The following is a 12,711-nucleotide window of genomic DNA, read 5'->3' on the forward strand; positions in this document are numbered from 1 at the left end:
ACATCCCGAGTCTAATAATTTTACCTAATGTACATCGAACAGACTCGATCTAAGGTTTACAGATTTTTTTTTTTAAAACATAAAACTCTTAATTGTCCAAAAGTTGCCAACGAAATCAGCCCCAGCATAAGAATACAACAAATACACATTGAGGTAGAGCAAGAATAGGATTCCATCATTTCCCTTCTAATTTATTTAACCATTTGGTTTGGATCACAACTCTGGCTTCACTTCCATTTACAAATAGTCGGCACAGAAAGTTACTTACCTGCAACTCCTGTTCTCCAGCATGGGCCTGACATGGATTCACGTGCCCATGAACATTCCCCGTAGTCAAGCTGGGAATCTTCAGCAAAAAGAAAGCAGTTTTGCTTTAGCCTGAAAGCCGCTTGTCTCTTCTATACCCAATCACTGTCCTTCGGGACATACTGCGCCCATCCAATGACAGTCGTCTCTCTAAATTCAAACCCCGGGAGGCCATCTTCAGATTTGGTAAAGTACGTAAAGTGGCAGTATGAACTAAGAAAAGCCACAGAGGGGAAAGAGGGAGGGTTCACATGTGAATCCATGCCAGACCCGTGCTGAAGAACAGGAGTTACAGGTAAGTAACTTGTACCTTCTCCAACATGGGGTCTAGCATGGATTTGCATGCTCATGAATACGATTACACAGCACAACATATACACAACCACAGGAGGTGGCAAGGCTCAACAGAAGCAATACACTTACACCTGGAACAAACTCCCCTCAAACAAACGAGTTGCGTAGCACCGCTTGGCCGACCGGGGACCCGTCCCTGGCATCCTGTCAGCACAGTAGAAACTTGTGAAGGTGTTGGTGAACCTCCAAGTAGCAGCCCTGCTGATGTCGAGCAGGGGAACACCAGAGAGATAGGCTGTCATTGCTGCGATGGCTCTGGTGGAACAGGCTCTCAGCCGGCCTGAGAGAGGTCTGCTGGCCAGACAATGAAAGTGCATGATGCAACCGGAGAGCCACCTAGATATGGGAGCCTTAGATGGGGCCTTTCCGTGATTCACAGGTCCAAAATTCACAAAGAATTGAGATTTCGTCCGAAGTAATTCATGCGTGCCACATAAAACCTCAAGGCACGAACAACGTCCAGCAAATGCAACGTCCTTTCTGCCAGCGTAGAATGATTCAGTAAGAAGACTGGCAGAACCAAAGGCTTATTGAGGTGGAATTCTGAAGCAACTGTGGTGGGTCCGCAGCACCACCGTCAGTGTGGAAGGACAAGTATGGCTGCTTGCAAGAGTGTCTGGATCTCACTGACCCGCCTGGCCAAGGTGATGGTCCCTAAGAAAGCAGTCTTCCACAAGAGAAACTTCAAAGGGGCCTGATGCATTGGTTCAAATGAGTTAAAACCATGTTGAGCTCCCAAGCTGTGGGCAGGGGCATTCACTGGCAGAAAAGACCTGAAGAGGCCCTTGAGGAACTCCTTGACTAGCCTGTGCAACCACAGAGGTCTCACCTGGCGCCCTAGTGTAACGGGCTATGGCAGCCAGATGCACCTTGATAAAGGCGTGAGACAGGCCAGGGAAAGCAGAAACGGAAGGAGCTACAGAGCTGTATTTCTCATTGGTGTAATCTTCTGAGTCCTGCATCACACAGTGAAGCGTTTCCATTTAAGGCTGTAGCACGACTATGTAGAGGAAGCTCTGGCCCTGACCAGGATCTTCTTGCATTCCAGTGGCAGGGAATAATGCCCAAATTCTAGGGCTGCAGGAGCCAGGCTGTGAGCCTCAGCAGCGCTGGGTTGTGATGCAGTATTGTCCAGTTAGTTTTCTCTGGAGATAAGATAGGGAAGTGGCGGCAGCCGGATAGACGAAGCCACTGACTGACAGAGCAGGTCTTGGTTCAGGATCTGCTGAGGCCACGCCGGAGCAATGACTATCACCCTGCAATGACACCATCTGAGTGTGTTGTTCATACATAGCAGAAGCAGAATCGGAGGGAAGGTGTACGGGGAGAGCCCATCCCAAGAGAACGAAAAGGTATCCCCCAGGCTCCTCAGCTGAGGAAACCTGCTGACGAACCTCTGGCACTTGGAATTGCCTGCTGTCGCGAAGAGGTCGATCTGGAGTTGACCCCACTTGCGGAAGAGAAGGGATACTTGATCCTGACGAAGCTCCCACTAGTAATAATACTGGGTCACACAACCGCTCTCATATGGGGCCCCATATGAGAGCGGTTGTGTGACCCAGTATTATTACTTGGTCTCCAGCGTGTGTTGCAATTATAAGTCCGGGTGTCTCCAGACTTGTCACAGCCAGCTCCTTTTCAATTGGATGTATATTCTTTTTTGAAATATTTGATTTTTACTTGAATATTCTGAACATTTTTGAATACATGGTGGTGCCCACTCTCTTTTCTGTTTGAAGCTCCCACTAGTGGCAGGACAGCAGCTCCCTGATGAGCAAGTCTGTGATGGTGTTCTTGGTGCCTACCAGTTGAAATGGGACAAGGAACACGTCACGTAAAATTGCCCAGAGCCACAGGGACACTGCTTCCAGTGAGAGCGCCTTGCGCACTGCTTCCGGATGCAGAACAGGGTGGTGGTGTTGTCCATGAAGATCCGCACCATCTTCCCCCACTGCTAAGGTTGGACAGATTTGAGGGCCCAGAAGACTGCCCCGAGCTTCAGAACGTTGATGCGGAGGATTTGAAAAGGAGCTCCCTCTGTGACATGTGAGCACACCACCCACCATCATAGAGTTTGCAGGAACTCGTGGGTGAGGGCGATGTTGTCCGTGCAAGGGCTGTTACCTGCAGCCACAGTGCATACAGAAACACTTGTTGAGGCCTCATATGGAGCCTGCAGAAGGGAACGAGGTGGATGCAAGAAGGGAACAAGGTGGATGCAGGAGATCATGCCCAAAAAAGACTTGATGATCCGTACTGATGCGTATTGCGCCAGCGTGAGGTGCTGTACCCTCCCCCAGGATGGCAGTCGCTGTCTCATCTGAGGGGGTAGCCAGGGATTTGAACGTGTTGAGACGGGCGCCCAGGAACAGAGCATTCTGCAATGGCTCCACACAAGAAATGGTGAAAAAGAGACGACCGGGGCATTTTGACAAAAATTGCACCCTTTGGTGCTTTACTGCAGCTGCAGACGCAGCACGCGGTAAAAGCATACCACGGTTAAAAAGTAAACCAATGCCACCAGCCATTCATCAAGGAAAAGGTAAACATGATACATGAGAAGCTAGTCAAAGGGGATACTAATTAACCCCACCAGCAACCTATTGTAATATAGGGTATGCTGGGTCTAGAAAGTTACAATGTAAGTAAAGTCAATTTCACTTCATGGCTCTTGGAAACAGTTTATCCAAGAGAAGGTATTTAAACCTTTAGGAAATCTGAGACACTTCCCTGTGCCACTGCACTAAAAGTGCTGTGTGTCACAATGGAAGGATGATGCCTATTGAGTTTGTCACAGTAGTTATCCAAGAGAAGGTATTTAAACAGAACAGGACTGCGAGACTTGGGATCGTATCTCTCCAGCTCTGAAATCTCTCCATTGGCTCCCAGTGGATGCAAGGATTAAATTCAAAACCCTCAGCATTATCCACAAGGCTTTCTGGGGCCTGGGGCCAACATACCTTCAGTTATCCATTTGCAAATACCTCCCATCTCGAGCACTCCGCTCTTCTAACTCCAACTCCCTCAGGGTCAGTCGTTTCTTAAAGAAACGAGCTGGGGGTGGATCTCCGTCTTCGGCTGGGGCCTCCCTCTGGAACAGCCTCCCTGCCACTCTAAAACTTGAGGAGAACCATCTCCGGTTCCGGAAGCACCTCAAAACCTTCCTCTTTGCTTCTGCCTTCTCCTCTCCCCTGTTGATTCTACTCTCCGTCGGCACCATGCACCTGGCCACCCTCTGTCCTCCGGGCCCAGGTACCTGCTTATCTTGCCACCCTCACGCACTGCCTCCGGGCCACCCCTTGCACTGGGGTCTGTATCTGTACCCATACAGCCCTCCCCTTTTCTTCCTGCACTTTCAGACCTACCCGGCCTGCTTCCATAAACCCAGCACTTGCCACTTGCTGGCTGCACTCCCATTGTTTTTTGCTTTTTTATTTATTATTTTATTATTATTTTTGTTTTTTTCTTTCTTGCTCCGCACTCTCCTTTTGTTCCCCCTTCCATGAACTTCTCCCCCTTCCCACTCTACCCTGCACTTGCGCGTTCTCAATGTCACTGGGCCTAGTAAGATCGTTGTCTTTGTTCTCCCCTGTTCCCCTTCCCTTGCTGCGCTCTGAAACACTTGTGTATGAGCACGATAGAAATAAAATATCAATAAACCTTAGCAGAAATCCAAAGGATTTCTCTGTGACACTGCACTGAGGGTGCTGTGCGTCACAATGTAAAAATGGGATGCCTATGGAATTTGTCAGACTCCAAAACCAAAGGAAACAGTGTTCAACTAAAATAAAAATGCACAAGTGGAAAAAGGTCTCTCTCTCTCTCTCCAGGATAAAAATTGAAAGTCCTAAAGTCCAGCAAAAAAGCTGGAGGTATCTAAGGTAGAAGGGAATCAGAACATTTATAAGAATGTTCCGTAACAGGTACATATGGTAGTAGGAAAGGGGCATTCGGTGCCAGGTAGCTGTTAGGACAGTTTTTCTGAAGTCCAACTACAGGCTTAGTAAAACCATTCAACTGGGGCAGTACAAGACTCCACTCTTAGTATAAGGCTGTACCACCTGAGTTCAGGATAGCGTAGACAGGGCAGCCAGGCTTACCGTAGGAGGGTTAGAGGGCTGTAGAATCAGTACAAAGAAATTATACAAATGGTCCAAAGAAACACTGAAACACTATGTATTGTAAACAAACAAAAAAGATTTATTTAAATACAAGTAGGCCCAGATAAATCTTGGGGAGAAAAAACCATCACAGATCATATAAACACATTATAGAAAAACACTATGCTTGAAGGTACACAGAACAAAGCATATATTGTTATTTGAAACACCCAACAGTTCTAGGGAAGACAAACCAATAGTTACTTTTTAGATTGCTTTCAGTAATATAAGGGTAGTAGAAGCTGGTAGTTGTACTGTGACGCTCACAAGTAATCACTTAGTAAACCAACTGGACAAACTTTTTGTGAATAGTGGAACACTTATTCTAGGAACAGTAAAACACCCAAAACTCTGATTCAGGATAACAGATTTCTAGGGGAGTTGGACATTGGGGTGTAATATTCGATTACAGTTGTTTTTCAGTTCACAGACTAAGGGAAGCAGTAACTAACTTATTTTAGGATAACACAGTTATAGTCAAGGTAAGTAAAACATATACACTTTTTACAGGAGCCATCAGCAACTTAAAGGCAGGTATAAACCCAAATCAAAACCCAGTGTTACACTTTATGAATGACTCAGTTATTCTAGGTAGGTAAAACCTAATGCAGACTTATTTTGGACAGACTATCAGCAGGTCAGGGGAAGCAAGATCCAGTTGGGAACTTACACACCTATTCTCTGAAAGAAATAGTGAAGCCAACAGCATTACTTTTGGGAGAGGCCCAGCCAATTTACAGGTTAGTAAAATAACCTTACATCAACTTTCTATTAGAATGGTTAAACAGTTTCTAAGGAAAGAAAGATGTTGCATGTACTTTTCAGAATGGCAGAACATTACGAAGGTAAGTAATAACTTTATTAACTGTTCACTCTCAGAATTACAGTAACCAATCAACTTCTTTGCAAGCAAGTAACTTTTAAACACGTATTCTCTTTTCTAGGCAAAAGGGCCTATCCCGTAAAAGTCTTTCCCTTATTTTTGGAGCATGAGGCAGAAGGGAGGACACTGGGGTCTAGTGTCCAACAGGCAGGTCAGGATTGCTACAAACAGGTGAGTATTTTACTTTAGAGTTAGTTGAGAGTCCAGAGGCTTCACAGAAGACCCCCTAGGAGGATTCCAGCAGTGGACCTGGGTGAACTGGACAAGAGGCCTCCGAATCACAGAAATCACCCCAAAACTACACAGGACTAACAAGGGACTTAAGGTAAGTAAATACCCAAGCCAGCATAGTACCTCAGCAGAGAAAGATTTTGCAGGAGGACTTCAGGATCTGCAGCCAAAAATCAATACTTGAATTTTCATGAAGACAAAGGACAGGACACTGGAAGGACTTTTGCAGCAAGGATCATGGGGAAGGCTCTAGCCAAGGTGTTCCTCGCGGGCGGATGTGGCTCTGGATTTGTCGCCTCTTTCAGGAGCACAGAAGACAGAATATCGCCAGTCAGATTCTCGTTGTTTGCAAAGTCCAGCACTCTGGTGAGGGGATTTTTGGACTGGGATCGTGCCTCTGGAGATCCAGCAGGATGCCCACAAAGTTTCAGCGAGATTCGAAATTAAGACTGTGCACTGCACAATGGCTTGAGGTCCCAGGATATTGGGGTATTGCAGCCCTGCAAGGTTGCAGCACGGCACGAGGTGGCTCGAAATGCAAGTCACCTTGAGTCTAGTGGGTCTCACCAGGCTCTGGGACGGGGTCGTCATTTTTAGAGTCGCCAGGTTGATTGAAAGGAAGGGCTACAGCAGGCTCCGGTTACACAACAGGCTCTCCGGTCGCTGGAAATAGTCTCAGCTGTTTTTCCTTCATCATCCTCTTCAGCTTTGGTTCCAGTGGTCGACTTGTCTTCAGCTTCCAGGTTCGGAGTATTTAACAGGAACTACAGCAAAAACTCTGCATTCTCTCACTGCATTTTACAACATGGGGTGGTCTGGTTGTCCAATCAGGACAGCCAGCCTCCCCCCCAGCCACCCCAACTGGGATGTGTCCCCATTCAGGCAAGGAGGAAGACAAAGGGATGTAGAGTTTTGGACTCCTCCCTCACTTCCTGCATTCACAGAGAGACTGGAGCTTGGGCGTGGGGTCCAGGGGACTCCTGCTGAAGATAAAAATCACACAAAGGAATTTCCCATCCTGGATGTCAGGGGAAGGAACAAGAAAGGACACGAACCACTAAAATGGCGAAAAAACAAGAGAGGGACCATTTTGGTAAAAATGAGCACCCTTAGGTGCCTTTACTGCAGCTGTGACAACAGCCCGCGGTAAAGGTGCGCCAAATTAATAAAAAGTATCACTGCCACCAGCCACTGAAGGTAAGCTTGTCCCTGTAACAGAATTGTTACAGTTTTAGTGTGATCTCCCCAGCACTCCACATAAGGTGAGGTGTGCTGGTTTCACCAAATAAAATGTAAAAGGGATCCAAAGATCCTTTCTACCCTTGGGAACTGTAGTTTTCTGAAGGTTAGGTTGAGAAAGTTAAAAGGGGAGCCCCTAGGGCATCCCAGCAACAACAGGCACTTGACAAAAAGTAAGAGGTTAATTTTAAAAAGACACTATGGAGAGTCTAGAAAATGACACTAACAAAAAGAGTAAAATATTCTGTGAGTGTGGAAAAAGGTTCCCATTCACTGAGGTGTACGGAAAAATATCCCACCAGTAAAGCAAAAAGTTCTGGGGTTGACACAGGTTAGGAGTATTCACCATTTCTATGAAAATCTTACCCAACAGTTGTACCACCGTGTTAGGTGAGCATGTTGCAGGGGCACAGGAGCTTGATTGGATCACACATGGCCGGATTGCGCAGATGCAGAAACCAAGGCTGTCTCACCCACATAGGAGCAATCAGGATTAGAGTTACTTGTTCCTGGTGCATCTTGTGCAGTCTCCTGCTCAGGAGCGGCGTTGGGAGAAAAGCATAAGCAAATTTCCCTGACCAGTTCATCCACAGGGCGTTCCCCATTGGAACTGGGTTGGGGAAACCTGGATGCAAAGTCGGGGCATTGTGCGTTTAGGCTTGTGATGAACAAGTCCTAAGGAGGATAGCCCCTGAGGGAAAAGATAGCTTAAAATGTCTCTGCTGAGTTGCCACCTGTGCTCTTCGGGTAGGGTATCTCTGCTTAGCGAGTCTGCTAGAGAATGGAGTTCCCCTGGAACGTGTTGACACTAGGAACATGTTCTGCTTGTGTGCCCACATCCACATTTTTGGGCTAGACTGGACAGTGTGCCTCCATGCTCGTTTATGTAAACATTGCAGTTATGCTGTCTGTGAGGACTCTTACGGTTTGACCTGTTAAGATGCTCTTAAAAGCTTTGTAATGCTTTGAGCACTGCTAGCAGCTCCAAAAGGTTTTAGTGATTCTAGGCTTTGATTTGTATCCGCAGGTCATGCGTGGTCTGGTGAATGTAATGGGATCCCCATCCAGAGAGTGGCGCGTCTGTTGTAAAAATCGCTTGCACTGTAGAGTTGTGAAATGGTTTTCCCTGTAACAGATTTTCCTTTGTCCACCAGCGTAGAGCTTGAACTAGGGTTAGCGAAACGACCACTAGATCGCCCCACTGACCGCTTCCCTGAGACCACAGTTTCTCCAACCACTCTTGCATTGGGCGCATGCGCAACCGTGCGTGCGATACCAGGTAAATGCATGAAGCCATCATCACGAGCAAGGGCATTGCTTGGCGTACCGTTATTTGGCGACCGGCTAGATACTGAGGTATTTGTAGCAGTATGTTGTGTACTCTTGTTTGACGGAAAGCCTAGCCCCTTTCCTGTTTATATGATCGCTCCTAAGAACCGTTTGGTTTTGGTTGGAACAAGACTTGATTTATTCGCATTGAGAAGCCCAGTTAAAAAAGAAGATTGATTGTTCTTTGGGTATTTTGCTTGGAAATTTGAGGGGATTCCCCAGTTATCAGCCAGTTGTCCAGATAATGGTACACTGGGATTGTTTCTCTGTGTAGGTGCTCCGCCAATACCTTGGTGAATACCTTTGGAGCTGAGGCTATGCCGAAGGGTAGCACCTTGAATTGGTAGTGTTGATTGGCTATTTTGAAGCGCAGGAATTTTCTGTGCACTGAGAACATTGAACTATGAAAGTATGCATCTTTCATATCCAAGGTTGCCATGTAGTACCCTTGTTTTAGCAGTGGCATTACTTCTTGTAGCGTTGTAATGCAAAACATTTTTGGCTTGACAGATGTGTTTGCAGAGCACAGGTCTAGGACAGGGCGCATTTTAAGGTTTTTCTTTGGCACAAGGAAGTAAATTGAATAGATCTGCTTGTTTACCTGGTTTGACGGGACGATCTCTATAGCATCCTTTTCCAGCAGTGCTTTGACTTCTTCCTGCAGAATGTGCTGTTCCCTCCCTTGTGGTTTGTCTGTTTTGGCGGGTGGTTGGGTAGTCTCTGTATGAGTTCTATGCAATAGCCTCCCGCTACAGAGGAAAGTACCCACTTGTCTGACGTGATACCCTCACATGCGTGGTTAAAATGACAAATGCAACAACCTACTGGCAAGGCATGGGAGGGGACCTGGAGCGAGGAGTCATTGTTTGCTCTGTGTGGAGCATCTGTTTGAGGTGGCCCACTGCTTCTAGACCTTTTGTAGCCCCTTTGAAAGTTCTATGAGGTGGACTGTCCCTGCGAGGAACCCCATGATGATTGGGCACCTTAATTGTAGGAGTGTTGCGAGTTTTGCCCATGAAACCGCCTTGTGTTAAAAGCAGCTCTTTGCACAAAGGGCTTGTTTGATAGTTGACCAAGGAATTTTAGGGTATCGTACTCCTCCTTTGCACTTTTAAGGGCATCCAGGACTGCTTTACCAAACAGGGCATTCGGTTTAATCGGCATGTTTGGCAAGGTGGCTGGTGTTTCAAGCTTGAAGCCTGATTGTCTTAACCAGGCGTGGCGTTTAAGGTGCCTTCTGCTATTATCCGGCCTGCATTATCTGCGGCATTCAAGTTGTTCTTTAGGATGCAGTTGACCACTTGCTTACCTTGAGACACTGTTTAGGAGCTGTGATTTATACAGCTCTGGGAATGTTTCAATTTGCTGCAGTACTTGATGCCACTTATGACAATTGTAGCTGGCCAAAAGAGTGGTATTATTGGCAATTCTTGCCTGGTAGGGATCCAAGGAAGACACTTTCCTGCCCAGAGTGTACATGGTCTTGCTCTCCTTATCAGGAAGGGCCTCCACAGATTCTAGTGGTGTGCCTGCCCTCTTCATTGTGGTGGTAACTGACCCCTGATGTATAGGGGTTCGGAGAGGCTGGTCTGAACATTCTTTCAACGCGGGTGTTAACTGCCCTTGTAAGATTAGGAGAGTAAGGAAGGCCGAAGGTTTTTGTATAGATTGCAGGAGGGAAATGAACTGTGTTGCAGACCTCTTGTCCCCAAGAAAGTCTACCACAAAGTCCTTATACACCTGGGCCTCCTGTGTGTCTATTTTGAAATGTTCTGTGGCCTTGAGAGGAGCTCATTGTAGCAGGTTATCTATTGTCAGCGACTGACTGATCCTGATGGTCCAGCGATTTATTTATTGTGCATTTGTTAGGCAATTATACATTAAGTAAATTGTGTTTCAAAGCGCCCACAGGACAAAAGGGAGGAAACCTGGGATAGAAAAAACAATTGATACACTGGAGGATAAAGACAAACCTACTACGCCATGTGAGCATTAAATTGTAGGCTGAAATGAATTGCTCGATTTGCAGTGTTTTTCGGGGTGGTCTCTAGGAAGACAGTGAATACACACTGTCTTTGCAGGGATACTTCCTGTTGAAGGAATAACAACATTTAAAAGGTCTATTTTCCATGATACAGGGTGATGGCAGCAAGACGATGGAAAGGAGGGTCAAAGAATAGGCATTCTCTAAAAGAAAAGAACGTTATGACCTCCCCCACTCTCCCTACTGTGAAGGGCTGAGGCCCAGTGAGGCCTGTGTAGACCACAGACGAAGTCAGTCAAGACAATAATGCAGTCGTCGTCGAAAGCCGCTGCAGTGGCTACGGCAATCTAAAGAAAAGATAGTTTACAATTAAACTTAGATAATAAAAGGCCAGAAGGAACTCCGCAACTTGCGTCCAACTATGATGGCAGAAAAATACAATCGGAGGGACATCGAAGCGTGAAGGTCCATGGGTACAGTAGACATCACACTAGGGATAGTATTACTGACACGCCCAGTCAACGCCCCTTTGAGTTTCGAAAACAAATCGTGTAATACTCCATAATTACCACTAGATGTCGGCCTAAGCATAGCATGTGATCCAAGAAGATTCACAAGCCTCAGAATGAACAAGTACTTACCTGTAACTATTGTTCTCCAGCATGGGTCTGGCATGAATTCACATGCTCATGGATATTCCCTGTCAGGCCGAGAATCCTAAGTGAAAGAAAAACAGTTTCACTTACAAACTGTATTTATCCTCTAAACCTATCACTGTCCTCTGGGTCATACTGTCCCTAGATAATGACTCCTAAGCCCCTCTGGCAGCCATCTTCAGATTTGGTAAAGTAGCAGTATGACCAAGAAGAGCCGCAGAGGGGTACTAGGGAGGGTTTGCATGTGAATCCATGCCAGAGACCCATGCTGGACTACAACAGTTACAGATAAGTAACTTGTTCCTTCTCCAGCATGGGTGTCTGGCATGGATTCACATGCTCATGAACAACATACATATCAGTACAACATTACAAAACCACGGGAGGTGGCAAGGCTCAACAGCAGCAATTACTCTTATCTCTGGAACAGACTCACCTCAAACGAACCGGTTGTGCAGCACTGGTCGGCAGACTCTGGGCTCCTCTCTGGAATCTGTTGACGCAGCAGAACTTTGTGAAGGTGTGCGTGGACCTCCACATATCAGCCCTGCAGATGTCCAGCAGTGGCACACCAGACAGGAATGCTGTTGCATCGATCGCTCTTGTGGAGTGGGCTCTCGGACGGCCAGTTCGCCAACCAATGACGGTGCGTGATGCAGCCGGAAAGCCACCTTGAGATGGAAGCCTTGGACAAGGCCTTCCCCTGGTTCACAGGACCAAAATTCCCCAACAGTTGAGAAGTCTTCCGAAACTAAGGCTTTGGGAAAAACACAGTTCACACCAAAGGCTTGTTGAGGTGGAATTCCGATGGAATCTTCGGGAAATGAAAGGGGGGGGGGGGGGTGTCCGCAGAACCACCCTTGACTCATGGAAAGTGAGATATGGCTGCTTGCAGGATAGGGCCTGGATCTCACCCACCCTCCTGGCAGATGTGATGGCCACAAGGAAAGCAGTTAGGAACTTGAGAGGTGCCTGATGCATAGAGTCTAAGGCACCCCCCGCCCCCTACAAGCCTTGTCATCACCATTTTGCGATCCCACGCCGGGGCAGGAGCCTTCACCGGCAGGAAAGATCAAAGCAGCCTTTTGAGGAACTCCTTGACGAGACAGTGAGACCAAAGAGAAGATCGTCCTGGAGACATGGTGCAGTGGGAGATAGCCGCCAGATGCACCTTGATAGAGGTGTGTGCCAGTCCGACCGTATCCAAGGATAACAAGTATGGCAGAATCTGCAGGGCCGTGACCATCAGAGGGGTGATCTTCTGTGACTGGCACCATGTAGCGAAACGCTTCCACTTGTGACCGTAGCACTTCAAAGTCGACAATGCTCTGGCCTTGGCAAGGACCTCCTTGCAGTGCGCTGGAAACTCGTATCCTCCAAACTCTAGGGCTGCAGGAGCCAAGCCCTCCAGTTTTAAGAAATCCTGGGTCGTGATGCAGGATTGCGCTTCCTTCTACGGGACTACTGGCAATTTGACCGAAGGCAACGCTGACAGGCTCAGAAGGTCCGGGTACCAAATTTGCCTCCGACGAGTATCCTCCTGCATCAGCACTGTTTGAGTGGGCCGAT

The 12,711-nt window shown here is 47.2% G+C and overlaps 1 protein-coding gene across 7 annotated transcripts in view; it reads right to left on the reverse strand.

Moving 5' to 3' along the window:
* Positions 1-12,711, reverse strand: part of KMT2C (lysine methyltransferase 2C) — a 2,745,351-nt gene that overhangs the window by 2,127,889 nt on the left and 604,751 nt on the right. The gene's annotated exons all lie outside the window — the stretch shown is intronic.

This window comes from Ambystoma mexicanum, chromosome 2q (genome assembly GCF_040938575.1).
Source record: "Ambystoma mexicanum isolate Mex_15411 chromosome 2q, UKY_AmexF1_1, whole genome shotgun sequence".
Taxonomy (NCBI): domain Eukaryota; kingdom Metazoa; phylum Chordata; class Amphibia; order Caudata; family Ambystomatidae; genus Ambystoma; species Ambystoma mexicanum.